Genomic DNA, 15,530 nt, shown 5'->3' with positions numbered 1-15,530 from the left:
CCGCGTGCCGGCGCGACGAACCCTGTAGAACGCGGCGGGCCTAGGCGTACGCGCGGCCCCTCCCTTCCCCCCCGCGCGCGCGCCACGCTCCAGTTCCCCCCGCCCCCATTTCTGCTAGCTCAAATGGTCGATTCTGGATGGTTGGGGCGGACGGGGACCGGTGTGGTGGGGCTGGAAGGGGGAATTCGGCCATTGTTCACGGGGCTTCGCGCGCCACCTGGCGGTCGCCGCGGAATCCCCAGCTTGCGGGCTCCCTAGGTACCCGGGCTGCAGTCGCCGCTGGAGGGCTGCCTTTGCCTTGGCGAGGCAGGCTCAGGAGCGCCGCGCTCGCGGCCCCGATCTCTGGACCCGGCTCCCTGGAGGCGTGCGTGACTTGTGTTTGCCGGAAGACTGGCGCGCGGAAGGCACACGCCACCCTTTCTTTCGCAGGTTCTTGCCATTGCTCAGTACGGTTAGATGTGCCCGTGCCCTAGCCGGGAGCCCCGGGGCACCCCGCCGGGCGCCGGGCTGGGCTTCACTGTTCCCTGCACCCTCCCAGGTCCGGAGGGAGGAAGAAGGAAACTTTCACACACACCCACCCCCCGGTTCTGGAGGCGGGAGGTGACATGAGGCTATCCCGGAATTGGGGCATCCTGTCCGGACAACGAGATACCTGTTTGGCTTTCAGGGAGCAAACCAGAAATTCTTGGAAGGTCTCCTAGGTTTGTTCTTAAAAGATTCATTCCATATTTGGGCTTCTGCTTTGCAAAGGGGGAGGGGGCAGCCCAGACCATTACCTTCCCTAGCCCCACTTAAACGCAACGGGTAAGACGGCTTGCCCCCATTTCGGCCACATTTAGCATGTGAGAATACAGGAAGTCTGTTCTGATTGGCTGAGGGACTTCGTCATGCCCTGGGGCTTGAATAACAAATTGTGCTAGTTGGAACCTAGCTCGGAGCCCGACACACGGCGGGTGCTTAACAAATGCTTCTTGTTCTTATTGGCTTTGGAATAGGAATAAAATATTTCAGCAGAGAGTGAAGACTGCAGGCATTCCAGCCAAAACTCTGAGAAGAAATTAATTAGAGGAAAGAGAGAGAGATCCAGGGCTCTGTCCTCTCTTCCCTGTCCCGGCAAGCCCTATCAGTTTATGTCTGCACCTTGAGGGCAGGGACTGTCTTTTTGCTTGCATTTGTATTCCAAAGTGGCACTTTAAAAATGTTTCTTGACTTTACTTAAAGTGGGGTGAAAAGATTGGGATGGGATTGAGTGGTAAGTAGGTTGACACCTTCCCCCTCTGTCACACACACACACACACACACACACACACACACACTCACATTTTGTAACCTAAATCCAGTATAGTCTGTTGCTCCTTGTTCAGGTAAATGTCAAGAAAAAAAATTATATTAGGCATGTTTGAATCAAGTTACATTACATATAACACTGTCTTTCCACACATATCAGCCAACCCTTTTGTAGGGAGGAGGTCCATGTACCTGGAACATCGAATATGATTAGATTTGCTGACAGATTTTCTTTTCCTCATTTTCTTTTTAAAAAATTCTTTGTTATGTAGGATAGCTTTCTGGGAAGGAGAGGAGAGGAAATACAGAGGGAAATTTAGGCCATATTTTAAAAATCCATGAAAACTTATTTTAAATAAGAAGATACCATTAAAAACAGCCCTTTCTTTCCTATGTTCAGTTTTTCAGTTGGGTAGGAGTCTTGGTGACCCCATTTGGGGTTTTCTTGGCAAAGATTCTGGGGTGGTTTGTCATCTTTTCCAGCTCATTTTTCAGATGAGGAAACTGAAGCAAACAGGGTTAAGTAACTTGCCCAGGGTCACACAGGTAGTGTCTGAGGCCAGATTTGAACTCAGGATGATGAGTATTCCTGACCCTCTCCATTATGCCACCTAGCTGCCTTCTCTCCTACAGTCAATCTGAGCATTTTCCAAAATATACACCTAAGTTTGAAATCGTGGCTAATCTTTCAATTTAAACACCAGATAAAAACACTTATTTTATGTGCAGGCCCTGAACAACTAAAGATGAGACTATTGCAGTAGTATTCAGGTGTGCCTCCCTGCCTCAAGTCTATCCCCACTCCAATCCATGCTCCACTCATTTGTTAAAATGATCTTCCAACCAGTTTACACAATAATTTGCTGGAACTGGCTTGGGCAACTCTCAATTATCTTGATTATTAAATTTTCAATGCAGCATTTACACTTTAGAAATGGACAAACATAACAAATAGGGATTGGTTTACTGTTTTGATGATTGTCTAGATTTAAGGAAATGATGGAGAAAATGTTAAACTTAGAAGTATGTCATGTGCACTATTTTTTCCCTGGAGAACCAGTTGTTAAACATTTACCATCACCCTATAATAAACTTTAGTGGCCCCCTATTACCTCAAGGATTAAATATAAAAATCTTCCTTTCAAAGTCTTTCCTAACCTGGCCTCTTCCTACCATTCCAGTCTTCTTACACCTTATTCCTCTCCCCATTCTCATAATGACCTTGAGACCCCTGACCTCCTTTCTGTTCCTCACATTTGACACCATATCCTGACTCCTGAGCATTTTCATTGGCTGTCTCCAATGGCTGGAAACACTCTTCTCCCTTGTTCCTACCTCCTGACTTCCCTGGCTTTCTTTAAAGTCTCAGCTAAAGAAGCCTTTCCCAGTTTTCTTTAATCTTAGTTCTTTCCTTCTGAGACTTGCCTCAATTTATCCTGTACAAAGTTGTTTGCACATTTCCTTCCTCCCATTAGACAGTGAGCTCCTTGAGAGCAGGGACTGTCTTTTGCCTTTCTTTGTATCCACGGTGCTTAGCACAGTACCTGGCACATGGTAGGTACTTAAATGATAGCTGACTAACCAGTTTTGTTTTGTTGTTCTGCCACTTTGTTCCAGAACCTACATAATCTTGTAACTATAGGAACTGGAAACTAGGGTTGTTGCTTTTTTGTTTGTTTTTTAATTTGTAGCAAAAGTAATTTGTTTTATATTTAGACATCAATATTTTAAAACAAAAGTATATTTTTAATAAAGAAAAAAAGAAAATTGGTAGCACACTCTTAATGAAGCCATGAATTGAGCTATACTTTCTGGAAAATAAGGAATTATTTAAGGAAAGTCACTGAACTTTAATCCTCTACTGGGTGTATATCCTAAGGAAGTCAATGACATAAATATGCCACAATATACCCACATTTACCAAAATAATCATAGCAACACTTTGTAGTAATAAAAATCTAGAAATAAACTGAGTGCTCTTTGAATGGGAAATACCTAACACATTATGGTAAGGTAGTGAAATATCACTGTACCATAAGAAACAATAAATAGTAATTCATTGAATAAAGTATAACCAAGTATAATATACACATTGTATTTATATTTGTGTTTGTGTGTGTGTGTGTATATATATATATATATATTCTGTGGTATATGTTTATTACCCTCAAAGTCATCATCTAGGGAGCAAATTCCTGTGAAATGTGGAAAAGATACCGACATCCCCATCAACTGTCAACCACCTGCCACCCATAGGGCAACTGGGCCAGTCTAGCTGAGGCAACAAAGCACCTTGGGGGAGAGACAGGACATGTACCAGGCAAGTCAAACCACCACCACCACCACCTGGACCATTATCTCCCTTCATACTCCAACAAAGACAGCCCAAGAACCTTGGGAATGAAGTACTGAACTCCATGTGCTGAGCTCCATTTTGTTTTCTGACCTTCACCTTGTATGCCCTTCTTCACGGAAGTAGGAGTTCCTGCCTTAGAAAACCTGCCAAGAAAGATACCTGCCCCAATCTTATTCCATGATCCTTATATGGTCCCAAAGGCAGGATTAACCAATCGCTTGTTTGGCTTCTGTAACTTCCCGCTTATGCAACCCCTGACCGTTTCCTCTGTGGCCTCTGCCTTTATAAACTTAAGCTCTGCCCCTGATCGGGGCTGCTTGATTTGGGTGTGCATACCCCTTGCAGCCAGGTGCTAATAAATGCACGTTTCAAATTATGTCTGGGTCTTGCTCGCTGATTTCTCTGTATAACCGGAACAGCAATGCTTCCAAGTACAATGCCCACAGCCATCATTCTAGAAAATATTCCCTGTGCAGATGCAGCCTGGCAGTTGCTCCTCGAGGTGCTAAAGCCACAACTACTTAAGTCCCAGAAAAGAAAATTCCTCCCACCAGAGTTTTTTTGCAACATCAAATGGTTCAACCTCAGAAAGTGATATCATTTTATCAGTGGAAATGACATTAAACAATAGACATGACCATCTGCTCTGCTGCTGTACCCTAAGGACCCTGGGACCTTTCCATATGACTTAAAGCTGAAACCTTCCATACATGTTGTCCCTTTCACTAGAATGTAAGTACCTTGAAAGCAAGGACTGTGTTTCCTTCCTATTTGTATCCACAGCATAGTGATTAATAATTTGTTTTTTTATCATCCATCCATTCATTCACACAATGGAACCGTTAACAACACTAAAAAGCAGTTAAACACTAATGAATTATAAAAAACAACCTTGGTCCTAGAGAATGAATAATGAAACACACCTCCTTCCTCTTATTAGAGATGTGAAGGACCATGAATGTGTAATACTGTATATTTTGTCAACCAAGGATGCTGAATTGGTTAGTTTTTCTTAACTGTTTTTCTTTGTTGCAAGGAAAGGTTGAGAGGTTGGGGCTCAGGGACAGTGGGTTGTGATGTAAAAATGAAAGGCAATAATGTATTTTTTAAAAGAAATACTATTGTCCTATTTTTTAAATTATGTCCATTAAAAATTTGAGCATTTCAAATTTGTCTGTGCTTCAGTCTTACTCTCTTTTCTGCAGAGATTTCTAAAATGGGTCCCAGCTCTCTAAGTTTTTATCTCACACACCCATAGGATTGGCAAAGACAAAGATTTTCATATTGAAAGGCTGACAGGAAGACAAACATATTAATGCATCAGCAGAGGGAGTTTCCTTACTGGGAATTCCCCACACCAATAGAAACAAGTTTTGACACACATACAGAAAAAGAATTACAAAGGTGAAGAGGAGATGAAAGCACAGAAAATGGTACAAAAAAAAAACAAGGAAGAGGGCAGGGTATGCTTTAAAGGCAGGGGTGGGGAACCAGGGCCTCGAGGCCCCTGCTTTAAAGGAAATAGTCTTACTTTGTAGGACCTTAGAGGGTGGGGAGTAGTAAGTGATTAGGCTAGAAAGATAAGATGTGTCACCCCAGTAGTTAATGAGATTAACTATGGAGACAGTGTAGAAGGGGAAAGGAGAAAGGATGAATCTTTGAGAAACATCATATTAAAGATTAGGGGAAAAGATGAGCAGCCTGGGAGAGACAAAAGGAATCAGACTGGCCAACATGACAAAACAGGAAAATGATAAATGTTGGAGAAGATGTGGGAAAATTGGAACACTAATGCATTGTTGGTGGAGTTGTGAAATGATCCAATCATTTTGGAGAGCAATTTGGAATTATGCTCAAAGGGCTATAAAAATGTGCATACCCCTGGACCCAGCAATAGCACTTCTAGGGCTATATCCCAAAGAGATCATACAAATGGGAAAAGGACCCACGTGTGCAAAAATATTCATAGCAGCTCTTTTTGTGGTGGCAAAGAATTGGAAATTGAGAGGATGCCCATCAATTGGGGAATGGCTGAGCAAGTTGTGGTATATGAATGTAATGGAACACTATTGTGCTGTAAGAAATGATGAACTGACTTCAGAAAATCAACATGATTTCAGGTTGTATGGTCTGATGCTGAGTGAAGTGAGCAGAACCAAGAGAACGTTGTACAAAATAACAGCCACATTGTGTGATGACTAATATTGATAAACTTAACCCTTCCCAGCAATACAAGGATCTAAGACATCTCCAGAGGCCTCGGGATGGAAAATGCTGTCCATATCCAAAGAAAGAACTATATATTTTTTTCTCTTCTGTTGAGTTTTGTTTCCTCTTTCTGATGGTTCCTCCTGTTGGTTCTAATTTTTACTTACAACATCACTAATGTGAAAATATGTTTAATAGGAGAGACAAAAGGAATGGATAGTGAGGTAGGAGTGTATAGTGTTTCTGAAGGCAGGAAAAGAGAATCAGCTGTCAACTGCTGCCTGGAAGTCAATAAGGATGAAGATTTTTAAAATACTATTAAATCTGGTAATCAAGTAGTCATTGTTCTGTTTACTGTGGGCAGAGTAATCAGAAATGTGCTGGTAAATGTTTAACAACCAGCCCTCTGAAAAAAAATACCCACAACACACTTCTAAATTTAATCTGTATCATTAACATTTTCTCCATTAATTTCTTTTTTTAATTAAACTATTTATTTATTTTTAATTTTCAACATTTACTTCCTTAAGATTTTGAGTTTCAAATTTTCTTCCCCTGTCTCTCCTTATCCCTCCCCAAGATGGCATGCAATCTGGTATAGGCTCTACTTATATATTCATATTAAGCATATTTTCACATTAGTCATGTTGTAAGGAATAATTGGAATCAAAGGAGGAACCACAAGAAACAGGAAAAAAAACAAAACAGAAGGGAAAAAAAGAGCAAATAGTATACTTTGATCTGCATTCAAACTCCATAGTTCTTTCTTTGGATGTGGATAGAATTTTCCATCATGAGACCTTTGAAGATGTCTTAGATCCTTCTATTTCTGAGAAGGGTTGAGTCTGTCAAAGTTAGTCATTGCACAATGTGGCTATAACTGTGTATAACATTTTCCTGGTTCTACTCACTTCACACAGCATCAGTCCATACAAGTCTTTCCAGGTTTTTCTGAAGTCAGCCTGTTCATCATTTCTTATAGCACAATAGCATTCCATTCCATTCATATACCACAACTTGTTCACCCATTCCCCAGTTGATGAGTATCCCCTCAGTTTCCAATTCTTAGCCACCATAAAAAGAGCTGCTATAAATATTTTTGTACATGTGGGTCCTTTTCCCATTTTTTTATGATCTCTTTGGGATATAGCCCTAGAAGTACTATTGCTGGGTCAAAGGGCCCATTAATGTCTTAAGTCTATAATAGACAATCAACAAAATAACCAGTCAAGCCCTGTTTTATAGTGTTGGTTGATTTCTGAGGTGTAACTGCTCACACTGACAGTTTAACAATTTAACAATGGGCTCTCATGAGTTGTCAGAGCCAGCTCCAGCACAGGTCTGAGTGGAATAGTTGTGAAAGTCTAAGTGATTGAAGAGATGTGAAAGGAATTTTTAGTCAGGTACAGGCAGGGCTAAATGGCTTCTCAAGTCCCTTCCAACTCTTGATTCTAAGAGAGTGGTTAATAAGGGAGTCAGGACATCCTCTCTACAACAGCATTGATGCAGTGTTTCCTTGGAATATTGCCAGTTTTAGAAACAGCTTCGTTAAAGTTTGTCCTTAGATGGAGCTGAAATTTGTCTGTCTCTGTTCACCTGCTCTTAGTTTTGCCTTCTGGGGCCAAACAAACAAGTGAAATCATTCTTCCACAACATAACTCTTCAAATGTTTGAATATTGTTATGCCCTTTCCTGCGAGTCTTCTCTAGCATAGGTTGAACAACCCTATTCCTTTGATAGATCCTGCTATGGAATGGTTTCAAGTCTCTGTATCATTCCTAATCACCCTTCTGTTGACATTTTTCAATTTAGGTTCACAGAAGCAGACTAGATAATTTTTCTAGATCATATGCCGGGCCATTACACTTTTCCCCCAAAACCTTCAGGGTCTCCTAATTTTCTCAAGGATAAAATACAAACTCCTTTTTCAAAAAATTCAATCTTATTTCATTTTCAGTTCCTAAAATACAAACTTTTTAACCTGTCACTTAAGGTCCTTAACAATCTGGTTCCAAACTACTTTTTCAGCTTTGTTTCACATTTTAAACATTTTCTAGCCAAATTGTACTATTATCTGTTTCCCAAACTTAACATTACAATTCCTGCCCTGTTCATTCAAACAAGTTTTCTCCATACTTGAAATATGTTCCCTCATCTTTGCCTTTCAGAATTCTTATCTCCTTGAATGCCCAGAATGGAAGCCATCTCTTCCATGAAGATTTCCCAGATCCCCTAGATATAATACTCTCTCCCTCCTCAAATTAACTTACATTTACTTATGTATATGTTATACCCTCCTACTTTCCACAAAATTTCTTCCTTTCTTTTTGTAATCTCCTTTTTACCATCATATCTAATAAACAAATGCTTGTTGAATGAATACATCTAAACTTATAATCACCCTTAAATCCTTTTCTGACAAAAAAAAATAACCCACAAAGCCAGATCTTAGCCATTCTGCCTGTCTTTGCTCTCTATTAGTGAATTCCCTTGAGAAGGTGTCCTCTACTTTCTACAGAGCTGTCCACTTTTTGCCACTACTCAAGACTGGGGAAGGGGAAATTAATGTTTGCTGCTATTGGTGCTACCACTAATAGAACCCTGTTTATTCTCTCCCAATTCTATTGAGTCTAGGAGGCCAATTCATCACTGAGGGAATTTATATGTCTGGCATGTGATGGTGGCACTCCAGAGGATCCATAGAGCAATGCTTTGTATATACCCCCTTCCAGCCTCAAGAGTAGCATATCTTTTGTAACCCTATATCCCCTATTTCAATAAGGGAGCACATGCGTATTTTTTTCTTTTTTTTTCCCCACTCTTCAAATGTGTTATTTACTTATTTACTTTTAGCATTCTTTTTTTAAATTTTAAGTTCCAAATTCTCTACCTCCATCCAGCCCCTCCTCCCCCTCATTGAGAAGGCAAGCCATATGATATAAATTATACATATGCAAAACATATTTCAACATTAGCCATTTCACAAAAAAAGCAAGAAAATAAAGTTTAAAAAGTACGCTTTGATTTGCACTCAGAGTTCATCAGTTCTTTCCCTTGGCAGTCGACAGCATTTTTGGGTCATTGTATTCGTCAGAGTAGCTATGTCTGTCACAGTTGATCATCATTACAATATTGCTGTTACATACAATGTTCTCCTGATTCTGCTCACTTCACTTTGTATCAGTTCATATAAGTCTTCCTAGGTTTTTCTGAAGCTATCCTGCTCATCATTTCTCATAGCACAATAATATTCCATCACAATCATATACCACAACTTGTTCAGCCATTCCCCAATTGATGGGCATCTCCTTACTTACCAATTCTTTGCTACCACAAAAAAAGAGCTGCTATAAATATTTTTGTACATATAGCTCCTTTTCCTTTTTCTTTGATCTCTTTGGAATACAGATCTAGCAGTGGAAGGGAGCACATTTGGCAATCCAGGAAAAGTAGCACCAGTATCAGCAAGAAATCAGTAGTAACTTCTTCGTTCCTAAACAGATGCTCTTAAGTTAGATGTTCATAACTCAGGAAGTGCCTGTAAGATTTAATTTGATTGTACTACTAGTAATTTTCTACTTTTGTATGTCACTATTCTCATATTTTTCCAGTTATTCTCTAGGGCAGGAGTTCTTAATCATTTTTTGTGTCACAGCCCCCTTTGATAGTCTGGTGAAACCTATGGATCACTTCTCAGAATAATGCTTTTAAATGTAGAAAATAAAATACATAGAATCACAAAAGAAATGAATTATATTGAAATTCAGCTATCAGTTTTTTTTTTTTAAAGTTCACAGACTCCAGGTTAAGAACTCCTGGGAGGGGATTTATTTTCCCGATATTAAGTTCTGAAATGTGTTCTTTGTTAAATGACTCCTGCTGGCCCAGATACAGACATAACAACATCATCTCTGGAGACAACTGCCTCTCAGCCTTTCAGACAAATATTAGAGCACTGAGACAAATTCTTTTAAAACTCAGCTTAAATGCCATTACCTACCTGAGATCTTTCCTGACCCACAGTTGCCAATACTTACCCAACCTCCTCAAAATTGCCTATATATTTTGCATTTATTTTAATGACTATATGTTATTGTCTCTGCAGAATATAATCTCCTCAAGGGCAGAGACTTTTTCATTTTTATCCTCTTTATTTCTCTAGCCATAACAGTGCCTAGCACATAGTAGGCATTTAATAAATGAGTGATGATGTGTTGATTGAAAAATGAAATATTACATTACCTAAAGATATATCTTTAAATGTTTTAAAGAGAGACATTGATAATTAAAAAAAGTAAGGAGAGGGGGAGAAGTTTTGAAAGTGTCATTTAAACCAGCTGTTTACACTCCAGCGATATCTGTTCAGTAACTAGGTTGTGTTCTAAGTGCATTTTTTAAAGGGCTTGCTAACATAAATTTAAAATAATGCCCTCATTTGCCCATCAACCTTCATTAGGTTTTTAAAGAGTATTTAAGTGTTTCCATCCCTCTCTTTCTAGCAAATGCCCTCTTTTCCATTCTCACTGTGTAGTGTGGTATTGCCACAAATCTTACATGCCAAATGAAGAGTAGTGTAACTTTATTGCTGTGTAGGCTAAGAATAAAGAAGGACTGACAAAAGCCAGACAGACACCAAACCGACCAAATAAGAACTAGAAGTAAGAGCTAAAGCTCAAAAAAAAAGGGGTTTATCAGTTTATCATGCTAATTGAACTGGGTGTCCCTGCAGGGTTTTAAGCTATTTTTGTCTTTCCCCTTATGAAACACAGCTGCAGACAGTTCCTGCTCACTTCTACTACCTCCTGAATGCATCAGGACGACAGTGGTGAGCAGTTAGCCAAGTTTTTCACTACCATGCATGAACTTATTTCCTAAAAGTATAAAATATATACTTCTCAGAATCTGTGTCCACAACTTAAAAATAGTTAGGAAATAGTCCTTAAAATAAGTATAATCATTCCTTATATTAAAAAAAATTATTTTGTTAGTTTTTCAGTAGAATGAAAATTTGTGGGTGAATTAGAAGGTAATTTGCTTACATACCATTCTCTTAACCCAATGAAATCAACAGCAGTAGATGGCAATAGACAGATGGTAGAACCAATGAACGATGGAAGTCAGGTCAAAATCAACAATTGGGCCCATGTTAATCTTTACATATAAAATGTCCACTTCATAAATGAAGATGACAGGAAAATAATACTTACAATAACATTAATGTAGAGCATTCTCTCTGAAGATTTTCAAAGTGTCTTCATTTTGTAACATCTCGAATGCTAATTCAATAGTGTATAGTTCTCATAGTTCTCAAAATATAACAGGGTTGTGGTGGATGGGTATGGGGATAAGCACCTACCAATGTCACAGAATATATTTACATCATACTTTCAACTTGGCATGTTGACATCTTCTCTCTCTCTCTGAATTTGGATCACCCACTCCAACTTCCCCTCATCCTGGCAAGTCTACATTCATAGAGACAGAGTCACCAGATGATAACACTCAACTTCTCTCAGGGTTCTTGAGGTAACACTATTGAGGAGAAATAGACTTTCCCTACTTACCACTCTTAAGCCCCCACCTAATGCATTTTCTATCTATAAAACCAGACCTTCAAAACGTAACAAATTCACATAGTGTGAGACATTTATATAACCAGCTACTCATCATAATGACACTTTGAGATCTTAACATCACTACTTACTTTAAAAAAGGCAAAAGAAATAATAACATTATAGACTAAAGCTAATGCATAAACAATAAAATACATAACAATATACATATAAATTCAGATCATCTTGCCCTCCAAAGTACTCAATATCGATAATGGAAAATGGGAACACACAGAAATGTGGAAGGGAAACACATTAGAGAAGAAACTCCATGTGTTTGGTATAACTCACAATTCTACATTGTGGACTTTGTATCATTAGTCCATTTATGAACATCTATATTTCACACAATTTCTTCTCTTCTTCCTTTTTTTCTTTCGACCCTCACTACTCTTTGGCTAAAGAAACACTCTTCTCTTCTATGGATGCTATACTGTCCAATCATAACAGAGTTCACAGCAACACAGCTGAGACTGACTCTTTAAACAAGGCAAAGAAATCCAGCCAGTGCAACACAATCCAAGAACAGATGTAAAGACCCCTTGCTTTTCCTTCTCAGGCCAAAGATGGCAGCAGAGAGCAATGGGTGCTCACGAGAAGCCCTATCTCTAACTCTAGGTGGTAGAGAAGCTGTCATTGAAGCTCTTGGCCAATGAAGTCAATTCTCTCTCTCATCAGGAATCATACATCAGAAGCCTTCTGGCAAGTAACTGCTTCTACCATAGAGCAAACTTTCAGCTCCTGCTAAAAAGCCCTTTTAGGTTCCAAATCAAGTTCTCTCAGGTGCCAATGCCCAGGTCCAAAATCTACTTCAAAAGCTTAGCTGAGAGCCTCCTGACTCTCCATGACTCACCTTTCAATTTAAAAGTCACAAAGCCCCAAATTCTGTTAAATCAATATCAAATCAATAGTTTTTAAAAATTATATCTCAATATCCAAATGTTTACATGATTTCTCATTTTAGTCTTCCCTCTTTGGTCATCAGATAAGGTGAATGAGATTTATATAATGCTTGCAGTTTTGAAGGGTTCAATGTCCTTGAAATTATGTTTTTTTACACTCATAAGTTTCCATTTCTAACAAATAAAAGATATTTCTCTATCTCTTTAAAATATCAAATTCTTCCCACACAAGTGTGGCATCATTCTACATTATTCACAAGATTTATGCCTTTAATTTATTCTAAAATTAATGTCCAAAACTGTTCAGATGCTGTCTAAAAGCTATTTCTTTATACACATAAATTTAAAGTAAAACAGAGTTCTTTTTCTACCCCTTCTAGATATCAAAACATTCCTCCGTAACAATGGTAATATCTACATTATTTGACATTTCACATAAATCTTTTCCTTTACATATAAAAACCTTTTCTGCCTTTTTTTAAAATCAACAAACTTTAAAGGGCTTTAAAGGGACAGTATAACTTACATTTGGAACAATCTTGTGAAGTAGATAATGAGTAACCAGAAATAAAATTTAAAAATCAAAATCAAAAGTGCCTGATGAGTATTAGACTCAGAATCTAGATAATATATTTATTAAGTATCTTTTAAAATATCATGCTGTGTTCCAGTGTATCAAACTGTGTGGAACACAGACTGGCTGAGGCAGAATTGTGTAAGGGATAGATTCTTGTACTGGTAGTCAGGAAGACCTGGCTTTTGATCTGGCCTCAGATATTTACTAGCTGCATGAGCCTGTGTAAGTCACTTAACTTCTTTGAGGCTCAGTTTCCTCAGCAGAATAATGTCCATATTAATGGCACTTACCTCATAAGGGTTGTTATGCCAATCAAATGAGATAATATATGTGAAATGTTTTATAAACCTTAAAGCCCTATAACAATATCAGCTATTATTATTCTAGATAGATCATTTGTAAATAAGCCATAAATTATTTTATTTGGGCATTAGCATTATATATTTAAAGGAAAGTATGTATCTCAAGAGATATAAAAACAAAAATAGCTCAAATTTATGTGGTAGTTCAGTGACTTGCTCAATGTCACCTAGATAGTAAGCCTCAGATTTGAGATTTGAACTCAGGTCCTCTGACCAGGGTCAACATTCAGAGTTTTGGCCCAGGAACGATTCTGAAGTACAGGAATTTGGAAGCAAACCATTCAGCCTCTCTGGACCTCAGTTTCTTCATTAGTAAAATGAAGGGGTAGGCCTAGATAATCTCTAAGGTCCCTTCCCACTCTAAATATATGACCCTACTGAATATCATAATTATTAAATCCTAAAATTTTTATATATGTAATTATATATGTTTGTGTGTATTTATGCCAAGAAGCAGCATGATGAATGTGTGGGGTAGAGGGGGATACTATTTATGCTGACAGGTGGCATGATATCATGGCAAGAACATGGTTCTTAGATGTCTAAAACTATTTCCTCTTAAGGGCTGGGTTCTTCTTCCATAGCCGGTTCTTTTATCTGTGGCAATGGCTCACACTCACACCTTGATTTTTTAAAATAAAATAAAAGTTTTTGTTGATTTTTTTTTAAGCATCAAAATACTATCCCGTGCATTTTCCCCCTCCCCCTTCCAAAGAGCCATCTCATACAAAAAAAGAGTATTTTTGGTTTTTTTTTTTTGCTGTTTTTGGCAAGGCAATCGGGGTTAAGTGACTTTCCCAAGGTCACATGAGTACTAAGTGTCAAGTGTCTAATGCTGGATTTGAACTCAGGTCCTTCTGACTCTAGTGTCAGTACTCTATCCACTGCGCCACCTAGCTGCCCCAACAAATAGTATTTTTAAAGAGGAAAAAAAAATCAGCACAACTGATTGATACTTTGGGAAAAGTCCAAAAATATGTGCAATATATAATATCTGTGGACTTCCCACCTCCACAAAGGGGTAAGGGGGCATCTTCTCATATCTCTCCATTCAAGTCCCACTTGATCTTTATAATTTGGTTACATTTACTTTTGGGGAATTTTTGGTGTGTGGTTGGTCTTTCCATTTACATTGCTATAGTTAGTGTATATTATTTTCTTGATTCTGCTTACTTCACACTGCTTTGGTTCATATAGATCTTTCCATGCTTCACATAGATCATTATACACCATTTCTTATAGCACAGTAATATACCATTACATTCATGTACCACAGTTTGTCTAACCTTTCCACAACTGATAGGCATTTATTTTGCTTCTCATTCTTAACTACCACAAAGAGTGCTACAATAAATATTTTGGAATATATGGGAACTTTCTTCCTACTGATGGCTTTCATAGAATAATGGAGGCTCTAGTTGAAAGGCTATGGACATTTTAGTCACTTCATTTGCATAATCCCAAATTGTTTTCCAAAATGGTTGTTCCATTTCATAGCTCTAGCAACAATGTATTAGTATGCCTATCCTACAACCCTTCCAACATTGACTTGCCATTTTTTTGTCATTTTTGCCAAATTGTGGAGTGTGAGGTGAAACCTCAGGGTTGTTTTAATATGCATTTCTCTTAAAATTAATGATTTGGAACATTCTTCCATGTGGTTCTGAATACTTTGCAGTTCTTGTGAGAACTGTTTGTTCATATTTGACCAATTATCTACTGGGAAATGGTGAGAGAGAGAGAGAGAGAGAGAGAGAGACAGAGAGACAGAGAGACAGAGAATCTGTGTGTCTCTCTGTCTCTCTGCATGTCTGTCTGTCTGTCTCTGTCTCTCTTTCTCTCTCTCTCTCTCTCTGTCTCTCTCTCTCTCTCTCGTGTGTGTGTGTGTGTGTGTGTGTGTGTGTGTGTGTGTGTATGTGTGTTTATCTTGGATACCAAAACCTTATTAGAGAAATTCTGTGCAAAGATTTTTTCCCATTCAACCACTAGCCTTCTTATCCTAGATGCATTAATTTTGATTGCACAGAAGCTTTCAATTTTAAGTAATCAGTGTTATCTATTTTATCTTTTGTAATTGCCTCTTTCTCTGGTTAAGAATACTTCTTCCGCCCAGCTGCAAGAGATATATGATCTGTTTCACTTCTAATGTTTTTGTAGTATGATATTTAATATTAAAGTTGCACATCCACTTGGAATGTATTGTAGAATACGGTGTAAGGAGTTGGT

General features: G+C 38.5%; 1 long non-coding RNA gene across 1 annotated transcript; it reads left to right on the top strand.

The window, feature by feature from the left end:
* Window positions 1-163: 163 nt before the first annotated feature.
* LOC144456966 (uncharacterized) lies at window positions 164-4,019 on the top strand. Its single transcript, XR_013486213.1, has 2 exons — window positions 164-701; window positions 3,461-4,019. It is a non-coding gene; the product is annotated as an uncharacterized LOC144456966 (long non-coding RNA).
* Window positions 4,020-15,530: the final 11,511 nt, after the last annotated feature.

Source organism: Phascolarctos cinereus, unplaced genomic scaffold (genome assembly GCF_003287225.1).
Source record: "Phascolarctos cinereus isolate Bilbo 61053 unplaced genomic scaffold, phaCin_HiC Scaffold_4;HRSCAF=312, whole genome shotgun sequence".
Classification (NCBI taxonomy): Eukaryota; Metazoa; Chordata; class Mammalia; order Diprotodontia; family Phascolarctidae; genus Phascolarctos; species Phascolarctos cinereus.
This window is presented reverse-complemented; position numbering and strand designations above follow the sequence as displayed.